The sequence below is a fragment of the Nycticebus coucang genome, chromosome 16 (genome assembly GCF_027406575.1).
Source record: "Nycticebus coucang isolate mNycCou1 chromosome 16, mNycCou1.pri, whole genome shotgun sequence".
Classification (NCBI taxonomy): Eukaryota; Metazoa; Chordata; class Mammalia; order Primates; family Lorisidae; genus Nycticebus; species Nycticebus coucang.
The window spans coordinates 56,731,473-56,759,427 of NC_069795.1; the positions used below are offsets into that span (position 1 = coordinate 56,731,473).

At 43.6% G+C, this 27,955-nt stretch overlaps 1 long non-coding RNA gene across 5 annotated transcripts; it reads right to left on the reverse strand.

Moving 5' to 3' along the window:
• On the reverse strand, window positions 1–27,042 carry LOC128568122 (uncharacterized). 5 transcript variants are annotated; one of them, XR_008374983.1, is made up of 5 exons: window positions 26,830–27,042; window positions 12,052–12,339; window positions 9,988–11,615; window positions 5,483–5,719; window positions 1–1,104 (listed from the first exon to the last, which is right to left on the reverse strand). It is a non-coding gene; the product is annotated as an uncharacterized LOC128568122 (long non-coding RNA). The 5 variants fall into 5 exon arrangements; XR_008374985.1 differs by lacking the exons at window positions 1–1,104; window positions 5,483–5,719 and adding an exon at window positions 8,755–8,860; XR_008374982.1 differs by lacking the exons at window positions 1–1,104; window positions 5,483–5,719 and having other exon boundaries at window positions 9,834–10,837; window positions 10,961–11,615.
• Between the last annotated feature and the right edge of the window lie 913 nt (window positions 27,043–27,955).

The window sequence follows — 27,955 nt, forward strand, 5'->3', positions numbered from 1 at the left end:
TGGAGTTAAACATAGTGATGGCAAAATTCGGTATCAAATATTCTGTCTCATTGTTTCCACTAAGCAAATTCACATTTGATTTGGCCATGTGCCTAGATTTGGGTTATAGGAAAAATGTTTTAACACCAGGAAAACACTAGGAAAGACTGTCCTTTGAAAAAAAGCACAGAAGGTGGATGGGCTGGCCTTTTCAACAAGCCAGGACCTAATGTAGACCACAGGGTCTCCCAGACATTAGTGTCTACAGCCCTCCTGGGATCCTGCTGAAATGCAGATTCTGACTCTGCTTCTGGGCTGGGGCCTGATAGCCTGCGTTTTTAACAAGCTCACAGTAGTGCAGGAGCAGCTGATCTGTGGCTGCATTATGAGTAGCAAGGGATAGGATAATAGTGCCTTAATGCTGGCTGGTGGCATTTGGTCCCTAATAAATGTTAATAATAACAGCTAACTTGTACTATGTGCCAACTATGAGAAATGAAGTCACAGAACTAGTAAGGAATGCTGCTGGGAGCTCTCTCTAAAATCCATGGTAGCTCATTGCAGAGTGGAGGTGTGAGTGGGAAAGCTCTGGTCTTCACGGTCCACATGAGGTCCAGACCACTCCCCGCCCAGAGAGCCGTCGGACCAAGTGCAGCACCTGCAGTGCTCCCTGGGCAGGCCCGTCTGGATGGAGCGTTGGCCGGGTTTTGTGAAAAGCATTCCAGGCTTTAGAAAAGTACACCTGGCATTTCTAGACACTGATGAACAGGCTGGCCTTTCTGCTCAGCCAATCTGACTGATAGTGCAGAAATGGAGTATTAGGATGAATGGAAGTAGGAAAAATCACCTATCTGACTGAAAAATGGTCACTTGTATACAAAATACAGTCTAATAACAAACCGCTCCTTCTGGGCATGTGCAGAATGTCTCGGTGGTAGCTCCAGATTATAGAACTTGGTGCTGAGTCCTGCCTTTGTTTCTCCAATGACAGTAAAACACAGAGCTAAGATGAACAAATTATCCAGAGGAGAGTTGCATTATTTCTCTCTGAACAGAAGCCCAGATCCCAGAATTTTTGTGTTGTGGGTTCATCGTCTCAGTCTTTGTGCTGATTAGACTGTGGACCTGCATGATTGGGAAGAAACACGATCAGCTTTTCAGAAATGTCTACCCCTGGAAAAGCCTCACAAAGGAGGTTTTATTTTTTTGTTTTTTTTGGCCTCCTTTCTGAACAGTTAGTCTTATAGAGCTTCCGGCAGAAGCAGCTCCAGGCAAATTGGGACACAAGGGAAATTCTCTCTGACATTTTCCCACCTCTTCCATCTGGGTTCTTTCTTCCTACCCTCCACCCGCTCCAGCCTCCTCCACTTCCAATATTGCATTCCACCCATTGGCACAAGGTGCACGTGATATTTGCTGGGGAAGGAAATTGTGGGAGCAGCTACTTGGGTATTGTGATTCGTATTTCTTTTCTATATTAATGAAAAATTATCCATTTTTTCAGTTGTCACAGAACGACTTATGTCTTATAATTTATATAACTAATTTCATGTACTTGTAAAATTTTTATCAGATTTCTGACAGTTATGAATCATTTCCCCCTTCTGAGAAGATGAAGCAACACATATCTCCCTCAGCCCCCTGTAGACATCTCTGAGCTAATAGTGCCACATTGTTCCTCCCTGAGGAGTAATTAGGTATCTGAAGTATTTACTGATGAGAACCCAGACTACAAAGATCCCAAAGGGCAGGAGGCCTATAGAGGCTGTAGTACTGTCTTGTTGAAAAGGACTTGAAAGAGTCCAAGTAGAGATAAAGTGACCCCAGGTCATTTGCATCTCTGCTCCATCAGCACAAGGCAATGTAGGCAACCACTAAGAAGGCTGAAGACAAAAAACCTTGAGGTTTTGCAGAGCAATTTGAGGCTCCCTTTTACCAAGGGATAAGGAGGTATCTGGGAGTAATACATTCAGTCAATAGCAAACTTTATTGTCATGGTAAATAACTGGAAATAATTATTATCAACAGTGAAAATGGGGCTAGCCAAAAAATTATGAAACTAGCAAATAAATCATGGTCTTTCTATTATAATAAAGCCATTAAAATAATGAGTCAGAGGTACAGGTGCTATTAGGCATAAGTCTCTAAGCATGTTGTTAAATGAGAAAAAATCAAATAGGCATAATTTGCTCTCATTTGCACTTAAAAACCCATAAATATATCATTGGGTATGTATAAACCATTTCTAGCATAATACTTAAGACAGAGTTTCAGTTTGTCACCCTCGGTAGAGCGCTGTGGCTTCATAGCTCACAGCAACCTCAAACTCTTAGGCTTAAGCAAACCTCTTGTCTCAGCCTCCTGAGTAGCTGGGACTATAGGCATCCGCCACAACGACCAGCTGTTTTTAGAGACAGGATCTTGCTCTTGCTCAGGCTGAACCTGAACCTGTTAGCTCAGGCAATCCACCTGCCTCAGCCTTCCAAGAGTGCTAGGATTACAGGCATGAACCACTGTGCCCAGCACTTAAAAATATTGATAATGGTTGTCATTAAAAAGGGAAGCTAGCATCTTTAATATATACTTTTAATTTAGTACAAAAGTAATATTCTAGCTATTATTGATAATAATTCTAGCTAATATTTATTGAGCATTTGCCTTGTACCGGGCAATGTTCTAAGTGCTTGGTGTTTATCATCTCACTTAATCATCCCCAAACGCCTAGGACAGATGTAGTTTACTTTTGTATAAACTTTAGCATATCTCTGAGGCACAGAGATGGCAGGTAACTTGGCCAAGGTCACACAGCTAGTAGATAGCAATGCTGGGATTTGAGTTCAGCCTCTAAAGCACTTGCACTCCATCATTATGCATTAGGGCCTCTATCGCCTCCTCTGTACAGATGTGGAAAGAGAGGTGTATCATAAAGTTAGGGAGTGAACCCTGAATCTAAACTCAGGTAATCATATCCGCTCTGCTACGTGGCTCCTCTCCTTGAACTGCTTGAATTTTTTTTCCAAGCAGATATGTTAGTTTTCAGAATTAAAACATCATAAGAAAAAATTGAAGATATTCTATAGTTTTCAAAACTTGAAAAGGTTTCGGGCGGCGCCTGTGGCTCAGTGAGCAGGGCGCCGGCCCCACATACCAAGGGTGGCGGGTTCAAACCCAGCCCCGGCCAAACTGCAACAAAAAATAGCTGGGCGTTGTGGCAGGCGCCTGTAGTCCCAGCTACTCGGGAGGCTGAGGCAGGAGAATCGCCTAAACCCAGGAGTTGGAGGTTACTGTGAGCTGTGTGACGCCACAGCACTCTACCAAGGGCAATAAAGTGAAACTCTGTCTCTACAAAAAAAAAAAAAAAAAACTTGAAAAGGTTTCATGTATTAGTTCTGTGCTAGGAATACAGAAACTGGCCACCCTGTCTTGCTCTGCAGGGCTCACAGTGACACAGAAGATACTCTCACATGAACAGACACTTTAAATAAATGTGCAGAGAGGTAAGTGTAGGATACTTTGGGAGCCCAGACTCAAGCCCCAGGCTGGGGAGTGAATCTTGAAGAATGAGTAGGAAGAAGTAAGCAAAATAAGAAACCGGTGAGTGGGGTTGGTGCGAAGGAGTGTGGGGTGACATGGGAAGGGGAAGGAAAAGACAGGGGCATAAGGCAGGGAGTGCCCCTAGGAACTCCAAAGTTCAAGATGGTTTCAGCATGAGGTGAAGAAGGTTGAGTAGCTAGAAATTAGAAACCAGGAGCCAACCAGTGTACTTCAACTTGCAATCTGTTGGTATTGTGGATGACCTGGTTCTGCACTGGGCAAGACTGCACCTACTAGTTCAGGATGCTTAGTGTCCCTATTGGCCACTAAGGGTCATTAACAACCAAAAACTCAAAATCAGCCTTACAGAGGTAATACTGTTAGATCCCATCCCTTTTTGAGGATTGTGAGCTATAAAATCTCCTGGGTCTTTAGGGGTGAGGCCTTTATCCAAAAGGCAGTCAGAGATGTAGGAGAAGACGCACGTAATCATATTTGTGCTTCAGAGCTATTTCTCTGGGTGAAGGATTCCGCATGCTTTGCCGTTGTGAGAAAACTGGAGGCGGCAACACAACTAGCAGGTAGTTACTAGAGTGCCGGTAAGAAATGATGCGGGTTTAGAAGAGGGCAGTGAGGAGAAGGAACTAGATTAAACACCATTAAGGAGATATCATTAACATATGTGTATGTTGGCACATATTATTAACATACGTACCAACTAGGGATAGAGGATTAAGGAGAAAACAGTTAAGAATATCCCATAGGTAGAATGTGGTGACTTTGGGCAGGCAGTGAAGCCATTTGCCTTAGGAATATAGAATGAACAGGTCTGAGATGGGAAAGGGTGACATCATTTGGACATATCAGATTTGAGGTACATTTGTCACATCCAAATGAAGATGTCTGGCAGGTCAGAAGAGAAGCTGGAGTTAGAGATCCAGGCTTGAGAACCATGCAGGTGTGTGCAGCCACTAAAGTCAAGGGCATCCAATGAGTCTAGCTGACCTGGACAATTGGTGTGCACCTCACATTGCATCCCCAGGCAGGGAGACCCATTAGGTGAACCATCTGAAACTGCCAGTATTTAACTGTTTTTGACTTAGAAAATAATTTCATATGGTTCAAACTAAAAGTCTCCCCATCTTTATACCTTATGATATTATTTTCATCTATCAGCAACAGAGATTTAGATCATCAAACTCTTGCTTGGGTAGAGGGAGGAAAGAAAGAGGTGAGTGGGCCGTGAGGTGGAAAGTGGGAGGCAGAACAGCAGCTTGGAGACACGAGGGCCTCGGCGGGGCCAACCAGGAGAAGGTGGGGCTGCAGTGAGACTGGTGGGTGCAGCTAACTGTTCTGCTACACAGGTAAGAAGGGATTTATTCTTGGGGTGGAGTTCCTACATGCCTTAAAGAGAAACTTGTCCTTCTGTCTACTTTTTAGGAAAGCCCAGGTGAGATGATTATTAGCAAGAAAACAGTGTACAGGTAAGTCAAAAGCCTTTTGGTTCAAATAAAGTAGGTGACCAGCTGATATTTTCAAGACCCAAGCTTTATTTTCTGGAGATGGTCTGGGCTCTCTCTCTAGGCCCAGGAGAAGAACTCAGGAAGTCAACAAGTGCACCCTTATACTTCAAGTATAAGACTTCTCTGCTTCAAGAGTCCCATTCTTCTTGGGCACTTGAGAAAGAAGGAGTTTATCTCATGTCTTCCATTGAGCGGTTCACTAGGAAGATGTTTCTTCACACTATGGTCTTTTTTCCCATTCCTCAGACCACTGGGCCTGTTGCTGATGGTCACAGCCTTGAAAGCCTAGACTCCAGTGTCCCTTAGTAGAATGCTGCTTCCCACATATGTTCAATAGTAGGGGGATAAGCTAATGAGCACTTTGATTAATAAACTATATTATATGTATACCATGGAATATTATTCAGCCATAAAAAGATAGAGACTTTGCATTTTTTTGTATTTACCTGGATGGATTTGGAGAACTTTTTCCAACTCACTCTCCCAAGTGAAGAAAAATGATTGAGATGATTTTTCACTGGGCAGGATTGCATTTTATATTTCCAGATGTTTGGTGTCCCTGGCTATTGGCCACTAATACATAATAATAAATAAAGTCTTCACTCTCGAGAATGGACAAGCAAGAATCCCATGTACTCAACTCATTCTACTATGTTGAAACAAGTAGATCAACAACTATAGTCCTAAACAAAAGAAAAACACAATTAAATTCAGAAAGGGGAGAGAGAGGGGAAAGGTATTCAGTAAGCTTCCATATAACAGATATAATATTTGGGTATATGGCACACCTCCTTGATGAAGAACTCACCTACATCTCAGACTTTACCTTACAAATGCAAATGATGTAACCTAGTTATATGTACCCTCATAGTAATATGAAATAAAAAATAAAAATAAAATAGGGGAATAAATGCAGAAGTTAGTCACATTTCATTTGCCACCCTTACAGATGCTACTATATGGGGTGGTATAGTTACATAAAATATTCCTGAAGGATTGTGTATAATGTAAAGAAATTTTTATTGTGGGAAGGAGATTTCATTTTACCTACATAATTTTAGGGGGAAATAATTCTCTGTGAATATTTTACATTTCTTCAAAGTCAGGGTCTTCTGAACAAAGATACTTACAGCCAAATTAAGAAAAATTGTGTCAGAAGATAGTCCAGGATAAGATCAGCTCCCTCCCTAGAAACCTTCAAAAATAGTAAAGATAAAGCCACCTCTTCCTCTACTCAAAGAGATTATCTGATTATCTTTCAGAGTAGAGATAATGGTTTTGTCTCTCCAGAGGCGATGACCTGTTGGTCACCATTTGCCCTGTGTAACATTTGAGTTTCCTCAATGAGGAGTTCCTTTTCAAGAATGCATCTCACTATGCCTATAGCTGCTATTTGCCCCTTACTGGACTGCCTTGGGGGAGACATTGCTCCAACCTGCTAATTTTGCTGGGAATGATAAATGGTCTCTGTTTCTGATCCAGAGGTCTCATACTTGATGTACATGTGTGTATATAGACATACATTAAATATATCTTATATATGTGTGCATGCATATATAAAGAAAAAAGGTTATATGTGTATGTAAGTACACACATATAAATAAAACTATGGCCCCATAACTTGTTAGCTTGCAAGTAAGAGAAAAATCTCAGACCCTTCACAAATTCTGACTGAATAATTTTGAATATAAGGAAATAGTTTTCCTCTAAGGAAATCTGCTCCCCAGCTAGAAGGATTATCCTGGCCCAGAGCCATCCCATCCTTCCCCCAGGAAATAGTGGAAATAGGGACTTTTAGGATACTTTAGGATGAAGTTTGGGATTCCAAGTCAAGGTCTATTTGTGGTGTGCCCTACCCATGAGGCCCAGAGTGTGTCCTCAACCTGCAGGGTCATCCGGTAGGTAACCCCTGAGTTAATGAGTCCTACTTTCACATGCAGACAACGCCCTCCAATAGTCATCAGTTATCAGAGGCAGAATGTTCTGGATCTCACTGAGGAGGAGACACCTTTTCTAAGGCAATACTAACTCTGCACAGCTGACATTTCCAGCAGGAACCCACCTTAGTGCTTGACATCTTCTTGAAGCAATATTTTGTCTCCCCCACCCCCCGTTCCACCATGTCTCAGGGCCTACAGATGCCACAGAACTAGGGCCTCTCCTCAGGCACTAACACTTTCTGGCCACCTGGTAGCTGTTCATAGACTGCGCAGCTGTGTGTGTGTGTGTGTGTGTGTGTGTGTGTGTATGTCCCCTTATGCAGAAAAGCTTCAGGAGCTTTGAAATAAGTGTGTGTTGGAACAGAAATACTTCCTAATTACAGCCTGGCTTCTGCTTCCCTAGAACATTCTACAACTCCCAACAGCCCTCTGTATTCACAAAGGCCCAAGCAATTGAGGGAATTTAAGCTGTATTCACTTTATACAAATAATCTACAACTTTGTATGTCTTCCCTTTCCTGAGGCTACTTCAGAAGTAGCCCCAACTTTCAATATTTAAATGGAAACAACACTAAAAGTAAGTAATTCTTTGCAGTAGGTCTTCATATATGTAATTAGGACCACCTATGATGCACCCTCATTATTACCTCTCCAGCCCCCCATTCTCAGCCTGTCACGCTCTCACATGCCCCCATATACACGCACATAGTGGCCCATCTCCATCTAACAAAGACAAAGCCTAGACCATACAGGAGATGGTGATCAGTATGGAAGATTCCAGACTTGCTTTTATGGAGACCATCAGCCTGTTGTAATAACCGCCTCCATCCTTTTCTCCAGGATAAAATTCACACTAACTTCCCAGTTGTCTGCCCTGTCATTCATGAATAGAAGATTTTTGTGTTAATCCCACTCCTTCTGTCCAGGAAGGAAAAAAGAGCTCATCCAAGCCCTGTTGTGCAGCACCACCTGCCCATTTGTCCATAGCCAAGTAATGATGGATCTGGAGCTGGGGGAATGAATGGGAATTGTGTTTATTTTATGAGCTGCAGAAAGTTGGCTAGGGAACCCAGCAGGAGGCTCAGCTGGAAAAAAAGATCTTATCTAATTCTGTGTATCTACCCTTTAGAAAAATATACTCAGCGTTATCTTTTCTTGAAATTGGGAAAGGAAAAAAAAGGAAGACATTTTTTTCCAAATACTGGATTCAAGAGATGAGCTGCCGTTGAGCCTTTCTCTGTTTTCTGGGATGATTTTCTCAAGACAAGGGCTTTCTGCTCACACTGGGTGGTGGCAACAGGGACAGGAGTCCTTGAGAGAGGGTCAATTTGCCAGTACTCAGTGACCTGGAGAGAGTCCCAAGGTATTGGCAACATTTTGGATGAGAGGAGGGAGAAGCTGGGCACAAGAATCGGGAGTTTTCCTCATTTCAATATTGAGGACTGTTGTCTCTTAGAAGTCCCCACACTTATATGAAAATTGAGCTAAACAATATGGAACTGCTTTAGAGGATAATATAAAGAAAAATGAATTTTTAAAATCTGTACTATATGTTTTGATTGCTTGATCAAGTGATTGGTGATGAACAACATCTGAGTTGCTGTCTTGCTAAAGCAATGTCCCTAATGTTTCACTTTGCTCCAGGCTCAGGTGGACTTGGACTGTGAGAAGAGGGCTGGAGTGGGGACATTTGAAGAAACGTCTCACTTGCAATTCCAGGCTGGAAAACCACTGGGGAGGAGAGGGTTGCTCAGGGAATGGGGGAACAGTGAGGAAAATATCTTACTGCTGAAAAGGAACAGTGCCAAAAGAGTCAAGACGAGATGGGATTTTGTTCCTAGTGTAATCCTAGCTCTGTGTCTCCTGTAGCCCTCTCTGTGTGCCCTGTGAGAGAGAAAGAGCACAGTGAGGCAGGAGAACACGAAGGCAGTTGCTTGGGAACATTAGGAAGACAAATAAAAGCTGTGCTGCTATTGCTCTTGTAGCTCAAGCAGTGGTCCTTGACTGCTGGAAGAGCTGAGGACCACTGCTAACTCACATTATGCACATTAAAAACTGCCCCCTTTCTGGTTGGACATGGTGGCTCATGCCTGTAATCCTAGCACGCTGGGAAACCAAAGTAGGTGGATTGCTTGAGCTCACAAGTTCAAGTCCAGCCTGAGCAAAAGTGAGACCCTATCTCTACAATAAATAGAAAAAACTGAGACAAGAGGATTGCTTGAACCCAAGTTGGAGGTTGCTGTGAGCTATGATGCCATAGCACTCTACCCAGGGTGACAGCTTGAGACTCTGTCTCAAAAAAATAAAAATGCGGGCGGTGCCTATGGCTCAGTCGGTGGGGCGCTGGCCCCATATGCCGAGGGTGGTGGGTTTGAACTTGGCCCCGGCCAAACTGCAACCAAAAAATAGCTGGGTGCTGTGGCGGGCGCCTGTAGTCCCAGCTACTTGGGAGGCTGAGGCAAGAGAATCGCTTAAGCCCAGGAGTTGGAGGTTGCTGTGAGCTGTGTGAGGCCATGACACTCTACCAAGGGCCATAAGGTGAGACTCTGTCTCTACAAAAAATAAAAAAAATAAAAATAAAAATAAAAATGCCCCCTTTCCTCTGGGCAGGGAGGCTGGCAGGCAGAGCATGGCCTGACTTTAGGCCCCTCTGCAGGGCCTGGGGAAAGTGTGCTTGTGCTCTGATCAGCCTGTGAACAGAGCCATTGTGGAGCTCTGGGTCGCTGAGGAAAGGTCCATGAACTTGAATGTCTTCCCTGGGATCACCTTCCCCAAAGTCCCAGCTCTGTAGACTGGAGCACAGCTCCAGGACTTCGGGGCAACCCAATTAAGCGATGGCAAATGTCATGGCCACAGAGTATCTTTATTTAATTTTTCTTCAGTAGGAAGCCCTTTCCCCTCTGAGGCCACTGTAATTAACCCAAGAGAGAACAAGCTATCTTTCTAGCCAGACAAGAAGCTACCATGGCAGTCTGGCTTATTCAAACTGAGAACCTGTGTTCAAGACTCACCCAATGTATATAAATGTCCTTCCACATGGAAACCTTATAGTTGATGTTTAAAAAGGGGGGGAGGGCAGAGAAAACCACATCAGTAGCCCATTGTGCCTTTGTCCTCCTGCTCCCGCATACACAGCAGGTCTCACCACGATAGTCCACATGGATGTGGGGCTCTGCTCACTGAGGAGTCAGATGATGACAACTGTGTCACCGGTGCCATGGAGGGTGCAGGCCACAGCGCCTTTGTCTGTAGGCCCTGCATTGTTACCGTTCTGCTCCACGCTTCGGTAATGGCGTCATCACCCTTTAATTGGCCAGACGACTTGCTGTAACATTCAGAAGGAATAACGACATTCTGGGTCCCTGTCCAGTTTTCCATATAATTATTTGTCAGGATCATATTAACCTGATGTATGACAAACCCATAAAATGCATTCATTTAGGTCTCCAGGAGTCCGGCCTCATTAACTCTGATATTTATAGCCTGGCTTCAGTGCCGCAGTTCCTCCACCAGAGAAACACAGAGCAGGGATATCAGATTCCTCTGGCACTAGGAGAGGAGTTATTTGTTTTCCAATGTTGAGAAGTGGGGAGGGAGAAACCTGGCTTTGGGTCCAGGTGAACCCTGAGTGGCTCCTCTGCCTGGTCTTCTCTTTCTAAGGAAGGGAAGAAAAACTAAAATTAAACACTTGCAGGCAAATCCTGAACATTTAAAAGCTCACCTGGGTAACGAGGCAGAACTGATTTGACAGGTATTCAGAAGGCTGTGGTTCTGAAATCTCACTTCCTGGGACCAAAGTCTGGCTTTACTACTTATTACCTTGGGCAAAGTTTGTATTTCCTTCAACTTTGGTTTCCTTGTCTGTAAGAGAGGGATAATAATTGTCCCTAACCTCATGGGGTTGGTGTGGAGATTCAATAAATTAATACATGTAAAGCATTGAGAATAATCTTTGGCATGTAATGCATACAAAATAAATGTTACCTAAAAGTGCGATTACAGTTGATAACAGTGCTGTTCCTTCTGCAGCTGCACTAGCTCACCCTGTTGGTTTCATGCTGTGTTCTATGGTGCCCTGGACTTGGGCAGAGGGGGAGCTGCACAAAGTGTGGTGGGCAAAAGCGCATCAGAAACGAGTCCCCATACCTTTCAGCCAGAGCGCAACACTTTTATCCTTGTCATGTATTGGAATTCTAGATGAATTCTTTTAAAGAATGGGTTCTGAGCTCCAAAGAGATGAAAAACTGCGGCTCCAGAGATTTGTGCCCTGCACAAGCTCCCCAGCTAGCTTAAGTGGCTGTCTGAGCACCCAGAATTCTTCTTGAAGATGTGACCATGTGGCCCATGGAAGTTTTCTTTTACTTTTAGATTCTTGAGGAGTCACATGGCTGAAATGTTGATTTCTTGGCATTGCCAAAGGCTCGGGGCGGTTCCAAGGGCTTGTTGATGGCTGTGTTATAAATGTTGCCCAGGACGACAACGAAACCTTGAGCTTTTGTTCCATCAGGATGGACAGAGATGAACTATTAATAATGAGGGGTCTGATTTCACAATGGTAGTTCTCGTGTTGCTTTCTGCACGGCTGAGTGTGTTCTAGAAATCCAGGAGCCATTGTGTTCTCAGACTGTCCACCTGTCTCCTAGAGACAGAGCATAAGACATTTATAATCAGCTCACATTCTTGGGGAGGGTTCTGTTTGACTTCCACAGAGCCCTTCGGGATTGATTCGTTAATTCTGAGCTCTAATGAGAGTGCAGTGAAGCCCTTCCTACTCTTACAAGCAGTCTAAGTAAAACGCCGAGGTCCTGCTTCCTCAGTCACTCGCTTTCTCAGAAAGTTAGTAACTCCTCCAGACATGTGTTGGATAAAGTCCAAACCCTGTACCCTGGCTTTCAGGCTGACCTAAGCAACTTTCCCTCTACCTACTCCCCGAGAACAAACTTTCTGAGGGAGCAAATTGGTTTTATCACTACTGTCCATATCCTCTTCCCCCGCCATCTTTTTCACATCTCCAAAACTGATTTCATTTTCCTAAAACCCACCCATGGACCCCCTTTTCAACCTTGAGTACTCACAACGTTGCTTTCTTCTTTGGTGGATGCTGTACATCCTGTCTGCTTTGCTCATTTGGTCCTTTACTGTGCAATGCCATTTGCAAGAGCAAAGGGCTGATGAGTTGGACCACCATCAAGGAAGGTTGGTTGCAGTTACCAAGACAGGATCCCAAGAGTCCCAGGGAGACAAAGCGTTGTTAACCAAACAGTGCAAATGTGGATTTGCAAACCTAAATGCTCATTATGAGGAGACATGGACCATTCACATGAGCAGAGCGTGTGGGTCCTCTGTGCTTGGCTCCTTTCTGCCTGTATTCAAAATGTCAAGGAAGCTTAATTGGTCATTAGGAGGATGACTAGACATTTCAGCAAAGAATGCAAATAGGCTTGTGAACTATAATATGGGTTATACAATTCTGCTCCCTGGCAGAAATGAGGACACTAGTGACCAAATGATCTGGTTCCAAAATTCAGTATCTCTCCACTGAATATTGTAATATCCAATGATGAAAATATTTGCCTATTTCCTCATTTTCCTAAGCACATAAGACTGACTTTTCCACTCTACGACTCATTAATTTTATCAAAAATGACTCAACATGACTCAAAAATATTTGTTGAACATCAGCTACTATGTGCCTAGTGCTGGAAATATAAATTCCACACCATGGATTTTACTACAGTCAAGTTTTTCTATAGATCTAAAAGCCATTTTGCTTTTTAAGGTGACTTGGGCCTATCTGATTGGCTCTATTTAGGCCTTAATATCAAAATCCTACCTAACACTATTACCCAACCTTCCTGAGTGAAAGGTGAAAATCTTATTGCTTCAACAACATTTTAATCTCCTAGAAGACAGAGAACAACTTAGTATTTCTCATGACCCGTAGGGTAATATGCGTATAATAGAAACTAAACAATATTCCTTTACAAGAGACAATATGTTTCTCATCAGCCATGAAAGAAGGGCAGGAAGTCTTATATGGTTTTGTTTTAAAGAGTTCTAAAACAGTGGATCATAGTCTAAATCCAGCCAGCAGATAGGCTATCTTTGGTCCATCCAGTATTATTTTTTAGCTGAGCCAATATTTTACATATTGAGATCTCTAACGTGCTTTTGTGCAGCTTCACGTGCACACACGAACAACACACACATGATAATTCTAACCTCCTCTGGATTTTCAGCTTCCCTTGAATAATTGGAAGGCCTGCCACCCTTGGCCTCATACCTGCTGAGCAAAAGTGCTGGCATGAAAGTATGCCAGACCACTTCAGAGTGCAAACATGCCCCGGTGTGCTGCAGTCCCTGTCGCTCTGTATTTCATCACACTTAGCCTGCCTAACTTACATAACAGCCTAATCCTGAGGCATTCGAATCTGTGACCTCTGTTTTACTCACAGCCAGGATATAGGGAAAGGGGAGAGGAAATAGCCCCTTCAACCCAGAGAAAAAGAGCAGCTCTGCGCTGTGGCTATGCTTGCTGGCACACTGGAGATGAGGACAGGCGTGCATGCTGTGCCCTGCGCCTTGGCCCTGGGCCTTCCCTCCAGTTAGCCTTTTCTGGAATGTTGGTTCTCCCTGCTTGGCAACATACTGGGGCTCCAAATGGCCTGTCTCATCCAATCCAAACTATTTCAACCAGCCCCCAGGCCTTCCTCCAACTACCCTGAACCCCATCTCAGCAGCTTCTGGCTCATTGCTTGCTGAAATGACTGCCCTCTGCGCCTGCCAAGCAAATCTGCTCGCCTGGCTTTCCCTCCCCCACCCCATCTCACTCTTTCTCCCCTGGCACCCCAGGCATCCCTGGATAGAAAGTGGTAGCAAAGAGGAAAGTGAGCAAGGGAAGAGGAAGGAGGGAAGAGAGAGAGAGAGAGAGAGAGAGAACACACTTAGGAGATTGGAAGATTTTAATCGTGTGTGTGTGTGTGTGTGTGTGTGTGTTTGTGGGGTTTTTTGCACGTTGTGTGAGTATGTGGGGGCATGGGTGTGGTTTTTTATGGGGGGAGGGAAGAAAAGGAACAGAGCACATATATCTACAACTGTTGTTCAAGCTAGAAAAGAAAAGCAATAAGAATATTGAGCTTGTAACACATGAGCTAGCCATCGTGTGAGGGCACAGCAGCTCCTTGTCAAGGCACTGGGTATATGTGTGTGTTCCTGTGTAGGTAAGAATATCCACCGAGGGCGGCAACTGTGGCTCAACAGAGTAGGGCGCTGGCCCCATATGCCAGAGGTGGTGGGTTCAAACCCAGCCCTGGCCAAAAACTGCAAAAAAAAAAAAAAAAAGAAAGAATATCCACGGACATGCACCCAAACACATATACATGTTCTTTTTAGATTATAAATTAGTTACTTGCTTATTGTAGAAACTTGAGAGATAAAATATTAATAAAGTAAAATAAGATAAGAATCAAACACCATCGTATCACTTACAGGCAATTTTTTATCTATTTCCCACTTTGATGTACAATGCATGTTATTACAGATAGCCGAGAATTTATATTGAAGCTTAAATTTTACTAGCTTGATATTAAAAAATATATACCACAGATATAAGTCAATGATATAAAAACTCTTTAGAACCATTTTTAAAATAGTTCCATTACATCCCAAATGTGGATTTTCATAATTTACTTAAGTCATCTCTGATTTTTGAGCATTTACGTTGGTAACAGTTTTTGACTTTTGTAAGTAACATGCTAATACACATCTTCATGCATAGATCTTTGCATTTAGTATTCTTTCTTTGTGACAGGTTTCCAAGAATGGAATTACTAGACAAAGAGTAAAAGTGCCTTTAAAATTCTTGAGTTGTATATTGGTAAATTGCTTTTCTAAAGGTGATGCTATTTTATCTTCTCAACATCTTTATATGAAATTGGGCACTAGAAAACTCCCAGACATTTTCAATTTTATACACCTAAGATGTCTGACCATACATGAAAGGGCTATGTTATTATACAATTTATGAGTGACAACAGAATATAACATTTGAGAATAGCAGAGGTGTCTGCTCAGGCCACACCATAATTTATTCTTTCTAAGAGAAATAAAAGACTAACTCTATGGTTTGTTGCCAGATATGTGGGTCATTACAAAAGTTTTGAGATAGACTGTTATTGGCCATTACTTCACTTCCAAGAAACACAGTCGACAGCGTCCTTTCTGATTCACCTGTTAAGTTTCAACTTGTTTGGCTTATCAGTATTGTTTGGAGGGCTTTATTTGTTTCTGCCTGTATGGATTTTACATTTCCTGAATTTTGAATATCTCAAAACTTTTGCAATGATCCATATACAGCTCTGGATTTTTTCCCCTCTCTAATTCCATCTTTGATTCCAGGGCAAACCCACAGCATGGCACACAGGTGCTGCTGCCAAGGACGGCTACCTGCCCACTATTTCACTGCCGCCCAAGTCCTCTGCAGGGCCTGAGAGGGACTGTTATTTCCTACTGCCTGTTTTCTTTCAAGTTCTCTGTTCATCTTCTTCCTGTGTGTAATCGTTGTCTTCTCTCCTTTTCATAGCAGCTCTCTCTGAAAGGGAAGGGAAGACATTCCCTCTCAAGGGATGCCACGAGGAGAGCAGCACTTGTGCCTTTAGACTGTTTGTGAAGGTCTTTACTGCTCTTACTGTCCTTTGCCCTGTGCTGTTCAGCTCTCTCTCTCCTTATGATTTACAGAACTGGTCCAAGTGGGGCCAGCCTGGTAGCCAATCTGACATCAGCCCTTGAACTTCCAAGTCCGAGGAAGTTCCCTCTTAACCTCATTTCCTGTTCCTGTTTGGAGAGAACATTGCTCCATCCTGTATCTGCTGGGGACTGGGTGAAGGGGGAGGGTGTCAAGAGTTAAACTGTGTTTTCCTCCTGCTTAGACATTTTAGATCCAGGGCTCAATGGTCATCTTCACAGTGCCGGTCCATTTTCCACGCTGTGAGGCTCTTTGGTCCCCCATGTAAAGGAAGTTGTGGCATTTGCCCACAAGTCAACTGGACATCCCTCAAGTTTCAGATATGTAGAACAAAAGCCCTTGCTAGGGACTCGGTTTTGGCCATTCAAACTAAAATATACAGTGTAATTCTGATGTTTAATCCCATCTCCTCCTCCTAAGAAATAGTCAAACATCTCTTTCCTTATTCATTTTTTAGAGATCATACCCTCATTCTCTATCTTATCCTAATTCTTTTATATTTTCATTTAGAAATCAGTTTCGAATTGTTTATTTCCTCAATCTCATGCCTTTTTATATTAATTGAAAAAAAATTTCAGAGTGTCTGTTTCTGAGCTTCAACTATCTCTGAATTTGGCAACATGTGAAAGATTTCGGTATCTCCTTCACTGGCCAGAAGAGAGCAATTTTAAGGCTGAACACAATCTGAAAAGAATTTCCCTAGTATTCAAAAATTATGACTCATGATACATTCTGAGTGACAGCATCAATCATTTCCCTGGGAGCAGCTCTCTGAGGGTTTTACTGTTTAACTAAGCTAATTCTCAGGGTGATATGCCCTATACCTCAGTCTCAGCTACTGTGGGGCTAGAGTGATGACAGTCCAGCTGATGAGATAAATTGCTGTGATTGTAGAAAATTTAGGAAAATCAGTTAGCAGAAAATAAAATCAATAAAAATTACTTACAATTTACCACAGATAGTTATTTTTTGCAATATATTCTTTCAGACATTAAGAAAAATATATATTTAAAGGAAAAATAGGATCCTACAGTTTGGTAATCCTTTTTCATGTGTAATGAGTAATGTATGCTTTGGATTCTCATCAAATCTGGAAGAGAGAATTTTTTTTTTTTGAGACAGAGTCTTACTATGTTGCCCTTGGTAGAGTGCTATGGCATCACAGCTCACAGTAACGTTGCTTATGCGATTCTCTTGCCTCAGCCTCCCAAGTAGCTGGGACTACAGGTGCCCACCACCACACCTGGCTTTTTTGTTGTTATTGTAGTTGTCATTGTTGTTAAGCAGGCCCTGGCTAGGTTTGAACTCACCAGCCCCAGTGCATGTGGCAGGCACCCTAACCCCTAAGCTATGGGTGCGGAGCAGTAGCTTCTAGCTTCTCTAAGTTGTTGGCTTGTACTTCTTGTCCTTAGTTTTCCAGTATTGATGAACAAAAGTAAAGATAACAGAGGAAGGAAAGTAAGTCAGGTCATTATGCTATCTCCCTCTGCATTGGGTCTTGTCTTATTTAGTTTTCATCAAGGAAGGAGTCTCCTCTGTGTAGCAGGGCAGCTCTTTTGTGGCTTTGGGCTCTGGGGCAGGCAAAGGTTAATTATCGCATAATTCTGAGATGGACTTGGTCTAGAAGGTGGCCTCCTGCCGGGGTGCCTTCTTTGATTTCCAAATACTGCTCAGATACTTCAGTCACTTTAAGGGAACTCACTTAAGAAGCCAATATTTCTAATTCTTCTCCCAGAACTCTCCTGCACAAGTTGATGTGGGCATAAACTTTCTCATGAGGACAGCTTCCTGTTGGGTACTGTTACTCCCTTTCCCACACCCTTAATGGGTCACAGCTACATTGAAAAGAATCTTGCAGCTAAGGCAGGGGCACACACTGCCAGAAACTCCAACCAGGGTGGAGGGTCCCATGCCCTTGATGGCTTGACAAGATTACTTCATCCATCTTTTCTGTGTATCGGAATCCAAGACCTGACCCACCCTTCTGAAGATTCCAAGCTGATGTTCTTCTCCACCATCATTTCCAGCGGTTTATAGAAGTGAACTTGTTATAACTTCCTACTTTATGATCCTCACAATCCATATTAAGAAATATTTCCACAGCTATATTATGTATGACATGGCTTGCATCTATTTGAAGTTATGTAGTTTAAATTATGACATTTGAATGAATGTAAAATGAACAAGTGTCAAAGATTTTATTTACTTAACTCATGGGAAAGCTAGTAAGATGTTATGACTGGTTCAAAAGAGAATCCAGAGCTAAGACACGTATAAGCAAGCAAGTACTCCAATGAAGAGATGAAAAACTAATGTCCATGGGGCAACAATTACACTTCCATAGACACAATTCTCTTTCCTTTGTATGGATGAGAATACTTCATACTATCAGTTTTGTATAACATAGTCTTGCAAAATTGCTCAAACACAATAACAAATGAAGATGATCGCTGAACAGGACACCCAGAAATCTTTTTTGCCCATTTAAAATCTTTATTAATTCTGGCTTGGTGCCTGTAGCTCAAGTGGCTTAAGGCACCAGCCACATACACCAGAGCTGGCCAGTTCGAATCCAGCCTGAGCCTGCCAAACAACGATGACAACTACAACCAAAAAATAGTCAGGCCTTGTGGCAGACGCCTGTAGTCCCAGCTACTTGGGAGGCTGAGGCAAGAGAATTGCTTAAGCCCAAGAGTCGGAGGTTGCTGCGAGCTGTGAGGTCATAGCACTCTACCCAGGGGGACAGCTTGAGGCTCTGTCTTAAATAAATAAATAAAAAAAATCTTTATTAGTTCTAATTGGAGTCTGTGTGCTCCTGCCATAGCTACAAGATTCTTTTCAGTGTAGTTGTGACCCATTAAAGGTGCAGGAAAGGGAGTAACAGTACCCAAAGGAAGCTGTCTTCATGAGAAAGTTTATGGCCACATCAACTTGTGCAGGAGAGTTCTGGGAGAAGAATTAGAAATATTGGCTTCTTGAGTGCGTTCCCTTAAAGTTACTAAAGTATCTGAACAGTCAAAGGGGCTCCAGATAACACAGGAGATAGAACCCTGACACTTGTCCCTCCAACAGCCTCATTTTTATCAGGGTCAGAATCTCTGTCAATGGACTGAAGCTGTAAGTAAGGTCAGGGCACCCTATTTGTCAGAGCCAGAGGGTGACTACAGGGTGAAATCACCCAAATTCACACATTTTTAAGACACTTTTTTTTTTTACAATCTAAATCATTTAAATATTTAAATCATTCATGCCCCCATCAGCTTCACTAGGATTGTTACATCAACTCATTTTAACTCTGCATTAAAAGAATCTTCAAACAAGCCTACCAATGCTCACTTTCAATCATCTCTTGAAAACAGTATGTTTACAGAACTATCCAGTCAGCATAAGGAGTGGCTCCTAGCAACCATCCAGGGGAAGCATTATGAAATTTCCCGTCAAAAGCAGAAAACCAGCACTCAAGAGCACTTCCCACACTGCTTAGTAACGTCAGCCTTTCTGGAGGGGAGATGAAGTCCTCACAAAGTGAGGTACATATTTGTTTAGGTGATACTCTGGATACTCACTAACAATAGTTTCCCCTAAATGTTAGTTTCTACCTTGATTGAAATAAAACAAATCTTCTGTCTCCTTTGCCTAAATAGGAGATCTGTGTCTCCAAGAAAGAGGTAGGGCAAAGGAGAGGTCCTCTATTATTCTGAGGCCCAGAAATCCACTTTTATAGGAAGACGCAGGCTTCACAGAAGGGTTGAGCAAGAGCCAGCACGGAAATATTGAACAGCATCCCAGCAGCTCTTAAGACAAGTCATTGTACAGTTTCATCACTTGTTTTGAAGGGAATTCCCAGGACTTTACCCATTCTCGGGTTTATATTTTATGCAGAAATGCATTCCAAAGTGAAAACTACAGTCACTGTGATCTGGGACTTTCCACCTCTCAACTTCCTGCTAGCCACTAATATAATTCTGTATGTTATATAATTGGAGTGTGTTAGGGTACACATTTGCATCTTGTATATGGTTTGGTATATATTCTCAAATCTATTCGTGGGCCCAGTGAACCATGTGACCACAGGCACATTCCCTTGTGGCTCTGTATGTCAATGCACTCATCTGTGAGCTAGATGCAGGGGGACCAGATGGTCTTTCAACTCCCTCTGACTACACATACGTTTCCATCTCCAAACTAAGTCTAAGTGACTTTAGAAAGTTTGGCAAGAGCCCCGTGCCTGGCCAAGCCCTTAGAGGAGGATGGCATCGCACCTAGCCCAGTTATTCAACTAAAACTATCCATGACTTATGTAATTATTTATGTAGGGTCTAGCTCCCTTGCTAGACATTAAACTTCATGAAGATAAGGCTGATGTCTTTCTTGTTCAGCACCGCCTCCCCAGCACCTAGCACAGCGCCTGGCACATACGGAGGCCTTCATAGTTAAATGCTTTGAACTAACGAGTGAGGTCACCAGGGGCCTAGATTATTCCTTGCCCAGCTTCAGCTGTGAAGAAGCCTGGCTTCTTTAGGATGGGGTTGATAAAAGGTCCCCAGCTGCTCTGACCTTAAAGGCAGCAGACGCCTTCAGACAACTGTGATCACTTTCTGGGGTCTCTTCTGGCAGCTGTGACTGCAGGATCTGCAGAACTCAATTCCTAAAATGGTCCTAGCTACATCCTTGCCCTCTGGGACTGACACCAGCAATACATCCCCCGGGCTCTACCTCTAGAAACTGTGGATGGGCTTGGGTGTGTCAATGCTTAGAGAGTTCTGTGCATGATTTAGAAGCTGGCCAAGGCCCAGCAGCCCAACTCTGACTCCATTCACAATGCTCCACACTCATCACCCCAGGGATGGCTCCTCTCCTGCCTACCTGGGTGCAGCTCCACTCCAGCAAGTCCAAGCCACCACAAAGACACTCAGAAAAGGGAACAAAGTGGGGCCTGGAACCCCACCCAAGTTTCACTCCCTAACAGTAAGCCCTGCCAGTATAGGGTTTTTCCCAGAAGGATGCAAATGTTGAAGGGTGGGGTTAGAACAAGCTCTGATCCGGATGAGTCATTTTTTTTTTTTGTAGAGACAGAGTCTCACTTTATGGCCCTCGGTAGAGTGCCATGGCATCACACAGCTCACAGCAACCTCCAACTCCTGGGCTTAAGCGATTCTCTTGCCTCAGCCTCCCAAGTAGCTGGGACTACAGGCACCCACCACAACGCCCGGCTATTTTTTGGTTGCAGTTCAGCCGGGGCCGGGTTTGAACCCGCCACCCTCGATATTTTATGGGGCCGGCGCCTTACCGACTGAGCCACAGGCGCCGCCTACCAAATGAGTCATTTTTTATACTTAGGATAAAGGCAGTCCTTCCAGAAGCCTCCTTTTCAGTTTTCCTTATTAAAAAAATTCTAAATAGCCAACTGTCCAATATACTCTGGTCAGCCAATACATTTCATAGAAAAGTGCAGAATTTGAGCATTTATGTAAAGTGCAGGACTTGCTCTGTTTAAGGCTGCCCTGTTTCCAGCTGCTGTGTGCAAGCAGGGCTGGCCTACTCGCGGTAGGCATCCTCAAACTTTCTTCCAGGCTCAGCTCAGAGGAAAAGGAGAAGCTGGGAGAAAGCCTGAAAAGACTCCACTCTCATCTACATCTTGGGGCAGCCCTGTTTGCCTGGTAGACAAAGCAGAACCTTGCCCCATGTGAGTGTGTATTCCCCTCACCAGCACACGAAGCAAGACATTTTCACATAACATGTAGTTAAACTTTAATGACAATTTTAAGCTTAAAAATGTCTCTATCATCTCCATAAGCATTTTGTTTCATTCTGTTGAAATCTGTTATCTCCACTAGAGATTTCTAAATATAGAATTCAGAATTTGGAACACCAATAATTGGAGGTCACACTGGCATTGTGATTGCATTGGGTGCTGGGTGGCAGACAGAGAGCATTCAGCTGTGCTTTGGCAGGCTCTCTCTTTGTCCAGAGGGCTTAAATGTTTCCCAGGACTAAACTATCTAATTAGTATGTGATTTTTCCATAAACACTGCCCATAGAGTATGATCAAAGGCAGTGTGCACTTAAAAAAACGTGAGAACAAATGCATGTTTTTTTCTTTTGCTGAGTCTTTCCTTAGACTCACTATGCTAAGTCCGGGGAGATGTTTGACAATCTCAGCATCCATTTTCAAACGTCCAGCAATTTACACACAACCCCCCTGAGGGGATGAAAATTAAGAAAATGCATCTGCTTTGCAAACTACTGAATAAAAGACTTGTAATTATACGTGTACCTGAAGTTCAGATTTTTTTTTTTTTTAATTTACTCAAAATCTACAGGGAAAGGGAAAGATTGGATTTTAAGTGTGTGGGCATGTGTGTGGGCACTCAAGCATGCATGTGAGAGTGAGTGTGCATGTGTGTGCAAATTCTGCAAAGGATGGGAAAGGGCAAAAGAATAAGTAAGTGATGGCAGAAAGTGATTCAAATGTAATAAGAAACAGAAATGGAGACAATTTGGTCTGGGAAGCCTCCCTGCACTTCTGCAAAGTCATTTGTATATTGCTAAGTGATTTGCATACTGCTGGGGCACTGGCTCCCTGAACGGCATCCCTCAGGCCTCTCTTCTGGCTCCTGCTCCTGCTTCCTTCTTCCCATTAGGAATATGGTAATAATTAAGCTAGCAGAGAAAGATGGAGAACAAAAGACATGCAATGGCAAGCTCTCAAAGTCACCTCTTACTTTTAACTCCGTAAAGATCTGGGGACAGATCTGCCCTGTCAGCTTCTCAGGAGAAGAGTCAGACATTAATTTCTTTCTTCTAGAAATGAAACCCATTGGAGGGATTATGAATGTTACTCTGTGTCTCCTTCTGAAGTTTAAATCTTTTCAAGCATGCAGTTATTAAGATGCCAAGTTGCCTCACTTAATTACAACCTTTATTATAGTATTGAATACTTTAAATGCACTATTTATCGCACCTGAAGAGAAGAGCAGTTCTGCTTTAATGAACCACACTCAGTGGGCCATTTATTGATTATCTTCTCTACTGAATTAATTCCTAGTAATCGCCTAGTGAGCAGTCATTAAAGGAAGCCCTTCCAGTGTGCACAGGGCTGGGGTGGATGGGAGGTGATAGCAGCATTTCTTGCCCCCTTGCTACAGTTTAAGTCATGTTCTTTATGAACTAAGGCTTTGAGACCAATGTTGTGTGTCTACGTAGAAAGGCTTTATTTATACAATATATATATTGTCCAGACAGAGCAGGACACTTCAGTTCTTTCCTTAAGAGTTTCTTTTGACCAAGCCAATTGCAGTTACCTTGATCCCCACTGAAGATCCCTTCTGACATTAAAACAAGAGACTGGTCTGTTAAAGAAAGTCCAGCCCCAGCTGGAGGAGAGAGGTTTGGGAATTTCTATCATGTGATGGGTGTTACGTAACATATGTAGTCTCAGTTCATTAACTTTAATTCAAACATTGAATGAGTTTCTTGTTCAGCAAGCAGACTTCCAAGCATGTATGAGGACTGACAATTAAGTTCATGAACTCAACCTAGAAAAAGTGCTAATACCTCCCTGTTGAATATCACTACAGTCACCTTTGAAGTTCTCTTTGGAAGCCATACACTGACACCAGCACCTAGTCTACTCTTCAAAGCAACTTTGGAACTTGAATGACCATCAGACCTGTCATGGTACAGCACACAAGAACATGCAACAATAATGAACACCACTCAGCAAGACACTACCACACGTTGACAAGAACACAGCTGTGAGACACTGATAGACCAAGGTCATGGACTCTTACCAAATTGTACAATGCTGCCAACATAGTGCAAAGTGGAAAGTTTGTGAACTTAATTGTCAGATCTCCTGCAGTGATAGCTCTGATGGTCATTCCAGATGTCAGATCTCCTGCAGTGATAGCTCTGATGGTCATTCCAGAAAAGGATCTCCAACATTGCTCTGAAGGGTGGACTAGGTGCTGCACCAGTGCACAGCTTCCCAAGGGGATGACTTCGAAGGTGACCATAGTGATATTCAACAAGAAGGTATGTAGCATTTTTCTAGGATGAGTTTTCAAACTTAATTGTCAGCTCTTGTCTATTCTGAGTCAAGTTTTTGGATGTGCTACCTGAAGTACAGAAAGGTCATGCATGTTGTCCTAACAAACAATAGATGGTAGGGGTAGGTGGTAGCTCTGTCTGGTTTCAAGGAGGAGATGGATTTAGAAAAACAGCACCATGAGTTTCTAGAGGCACAGAAAGGAGAAATCCAAAGGTATGACTTTGCCTTTCCCTGGTGGAGGAAAGAAGTCCCCCACAGACTCACATCTCCCAGGTGACCACCGTTCCCTCGTCCTTTTATAAATCCCATTCAGGAGTCACTTTATAGCACCCGGCAGAGGCTGCTTGTCACAGGCACTTCAGCCTTTTACAAATGAACTGTCTCCTTTAATTTAATTCCACAGCAATGCCCAGCAGCCATTGTAGAGGTGTATTTGCAAAGCCAAATAATGAATAGTCAAACTCCCCTTCCCTGTCAGGACCAAACTCTTTTCAAACTCCCCTTCCCTGTTCAGGACCACACCCAGGTGCCTTGCTCCCTCCCCTGATTTCCTCTTCCTGGACCAGGACACCAAGGGTGGCAGGATTGGGAGGGGAACTGTGGTCAAAGATCAAGCATTGGTCGTGGAGATGAAGATGTTTCCAGACAAGCCACCACATTGGGGCCACACTTGGCCAAACACAAAAATCAGGGACGTTAGATTGACCTTCCTAGAATGCCTCTAAGTTTGTATTAATGATCTCCAATCTCCCTCATGCATCCTTATGCTAATAGTAACAATAATATAACTTTAAAAATAGCACTTCTTAACATGTATTAAATGTTTACTGAGAACCAAGTGCTATACTTAAGGCAATGAATGTATTATTTCCTTTAATTCTGACAACCACCTAATGAATTAGGCATGGTTCTCTCACGACAAATCAGAGTCTATGGCTGTCAGCCTTGGCTGCACATTAATATCACTCATGGAGTTTTTAAATACATGGATTCCCAGGTCTGCACCATACAGACCATTTTGGTTGCCTGGGGGTGGAGTCTGAGAACTACACATTGAATCACCTGGAGAGCTTTAAAAACATTCTGATCCCTGGTCCCACACACACAGACTGGGATTGGGTTGTTCTGGGATAAAGTCCAGATGCTGGGATCATTTAAGTCTCCCCAAGTGAGTTCAATGCACAGTCGAAGCTTTGCTCTGCTGTACTGGGTTCAACAATTTGCCCGAGATCTATAGAATTGGGGGAGTGAAGCTGCACCTTGAACTGGCTGACCCCAATTTGTGTGTGTTCCTACACCTATCCCTTTCACCCATCACACCAACACCCAGCAGGGAGCCATTCATTATTTGCACCTAGTAACTAATAAGTTCTGGTAGCATCTTAAACCTCCCTTTCCTATTGGCAGAAGGAAAACTGCTATATTCCAGGGGAAGAATTTAGGGACTCAGGAGGCTGGTGGGATCATTTTAGAGGTTAGAGGGAGCAGAGGCCCTGTCCACTAAATCTCCATGCCTGCATTTATGCACACACCAGGGCCGTGCACCCTCAGGCACACTGTGTCCCTTGGCTGCTAGGAACAGAGCAGAGACTGTGTGCCTTGGGACTGTGTGCCCAGGCCAAACACTCTCCGAAACTTTCTCCTGCTCATTTTATTCTGAAATCATAGCTGTTGTCACTTTGCAACTTAACCCTCCTCACTCAAGGGGTAAACACGTTTTACAATTCTAATAGAGTTGAACTTAAAAAAAAGGTAAAAATCCCTCTCCTCTCAGACTTTTGTTTTGAAGTCTCTTGCTCTTGGTGTGGAATTCCACTATCCCTTTTGTCCCACGTTTAGCCCAGGGCTCTTGTCACCCTGGCCATGCCTGGGGCTGTCTCAGCTGGGCATGGGCTGCCAATCCTGTCCCCAGGTCTGAGTGAGAGTGACAGGCTTTCAGACGTCTTCGCAGGCCTTTTCCTGCCTGAGAAACCACTGCTTAATTGAAGACTTGCACAGTCCACGCTTTGCTGGTTATTTTTTTTAGCCCTGAATGCAGGGATGCAGTTCCCACCTGACCAGGTGTTGCTGGGAATTTGGCGGGGGGCTGTTGGTGGGGACCTTGCATTCACTCACGGAGGAGCCTGGTCCTATCTGTTTTTCTTCTTCCTGACCCTGTCCTTCTCTGTGTGCCCTGGGGGGAAGGCGAGAGGACAGGGTGAGGCACACGTACTTATCTCCCCATTCTGTGCCACAGCTGGGCTGTGCTGAGGGCAGGGGCCCCACGGAGACGGTAATGAAACTGCTCTTCTTCAGACCCTCAGCCTTCCCTCTCTCTGAGGCCCAGACGGAAGTCAGTGGAGGTCTGGGCTGTGGGCAAACCGAGGGCCAGACACTGAGCATGCTGAGTTTGGAAGTTCCCCACCCCTTCTGTTACTAATGACTAACAGGTCATCAGTTGGAGGACGTTTACTCTCTATTTCCTTGGGGAAATCTCTCTTCTGGGAAATGCCCCAGCTTCTCAAATAAATAGACTCCTAGCAACCCCCTCCCTCCCCCGTGCCTCTGGTGCTCTGATGTTCCTAGGCTCATTGAAAGCAGCTGGTGTGTGCCTAGGGCCAGGCCCCACCCACACGCACTTTTGGAATTTCCCTGTAGCTGAAAAATACTCTGCCAGCGATGAGGTGGTATCTTTACAACCCCAGGAAAACTGCTAGCTGCAAAGTGTACTGAAAGAAGAAATGAGATGAAGAAGACCCAGCATGCCAGCTGCCTTCTTCCAGCAGCTCATGACCAAAACTTTGGTGTTGCCCTTGGCTTCCCTCTTCTCTCCCACCCCCATTCACATTCACTCAGCAACTCCAGAGTGTCCAACTTTCAAAACACATCCACAGTCTGCCAATTTCTCATCACTCCCAAACACCATCCTCTCTTTTAACAGCTTCTAACATCTTCCCTCCTGCTCCACCTTTGTTGCTCTGTGGTCTAATCAATGCAGTGAAGTGAGACTGCCAAGGTTAAACTAGATCATATCTCTCATCTTCTTACAACCCTCCCACCAATGGGGTTCTGACTCACGTGGAATAAAGTCAGAGTCTTTACAAGGGCTACGAGGCCCTCTGAGATCTGGTCCTGGGGCACCTCTCGAACTTCTCTCCCGCTACCCTCCATCTCTTTCTATTCCAGCCACAGGACCTTTGCTCTTACCTCCCTGCCTGCCAAACCACAGGCAACTCACTGCCTGTTGGGCTTTATTCAAATATTGCTCAATTGCTTTGCATTTAATTCTAAATCCGGGTATTTGACTTTAAGCTGCTTTTTTTTTTTTTTTTTTTTTAATTTGGCCGGGGCTGGGTTTGAACCTGCCGCCTCCGGCATATGGGACCAGCGCTGCTTCTTATTAATCAGTGACACCTGTGTGAAAATAGGGGCAAACTGGTCCAAATCTGCACAGGCAACTCCCCTCCTTCGCCACCCTTATTTGAAAGGAGATTTTGTATTTGGCCACATGTGGGTTATATATGTGTGCTATGGCACATAGAGAAAATGTGTCCACTTGACGATAAGAATATCTCAAGGGAATATCGAGAGGAATCCTGGGCAAGTTCTGACAACCACTTATGACCAATGACAACTAACCAACGTGTGAAAGTACTTTGAAAAATGGCTATTAGTAATGAAAATGTCAAGCCAGCTCTGACTTTCTGTAACCAGAGTAGATGGATTCACCTTTTTGCAAAGCTTCAGCATGCAAAACAGGTTTCTGATCTCTCACCAGGAGAAAAACGTATTCAAGGCCATGGCTGGAAGCCCATGGCAACCGTAACTCCGAGAGGAATTTAATGGTTTTTAAATTATGGTTTTGGATGCCTCTGAATTATTCTCAGAAGCTGGGTAGGGCCAACCTGACCACTCGAATGAATTCATTTTCAAGTGGGAATATTTCACAGATTGGCTGCAACATGAGGATACAAAATTCATACACATATGTGAAGCACAGAATTGGGTGCCATCTCCATTTGTGTCTGTCTATACAATATATGGTTAATCTATGAATAAGCAAGAAGAAATTTAGAAAATTCTGGCCCAGTGCCAGCTAGAATTATAGACTCCAAGTTAAGACTGAATTTAAAACTCAAAGTATCTTGGACCCATCCCACACAGCAGTTGAGTATTCCCGCATATTTCCTCAAAATCTACACTT